The sequence below is a fragment of the Penaeus monodon genome, chromosome 29 (genome assembly GCF_015228065.2).
Source record: "Penaeus monodon isolate SGIC_2016 chromosome 29, NSTDA_Pmon_1, whole genome shotgun sequence".
Classification (NCBI taxonomy): Eukaryota; Metazoa; Arthropoda; class Malacostraca; order Decapoda; family Penaeidae; genus Penaeus; species Penaeus monodon.
In genome coordinates this window covers 26560457-26560828 of record NC_051414.1, presented here as the reverse complement: position 1 = coordinate 26560828, position 372 = coordinate 26560457, and the positions used below count along the sequence as shown (strand labels likewise).

At 35.8% G+C, this 372-nt stretch overlaps 1 protein-coding gene across 1 annotated transcript in view; it reads left to right on the top strand.

The window, feature by feature from the left end:
- The window catches only part of LOC119591815 (vegetative cell wall protein gp1-like), a 6589-nt gene that overhangs the window by 4920 nt on the left and 1297 nt on the right, over positions 1 to 372 (top strand). The gene's annotated exons all lie outside the window — the stretch shown is intronic.

The window sequence follows — 372 nt, the reverse complement described above, 5'->3', positions numbered from 1 at the left end:
TGATGAACGCAAAAAGATATATAATCTTAATTAATCTTGGTAATTCGTTAAACCTGCCTTTCATTAACACATCGCAGTTGTTATTAATTTCTCGGTCGCATTTCTAAATCTCTAAGTCTCTCATTTTATATGTAATCACTGTTGTCCCTCAATTATTATATTCAGCAGATGGTAAGGAATGAGAGTTTTTACTTAATCAGAGTTGATAATCATATCATTTGTTTTACGTACTGGTATTAACTTCGTTTTTCATCACGATTCATTAACAACCATTATCTTTTACATCCACTCTCCGTTCCCCCTTGTTAACAGGGATAACATACCATTTCCCCTTCTTCCCCTCTCCCTCCCTCTTGCCTCCATCAGCAGGTG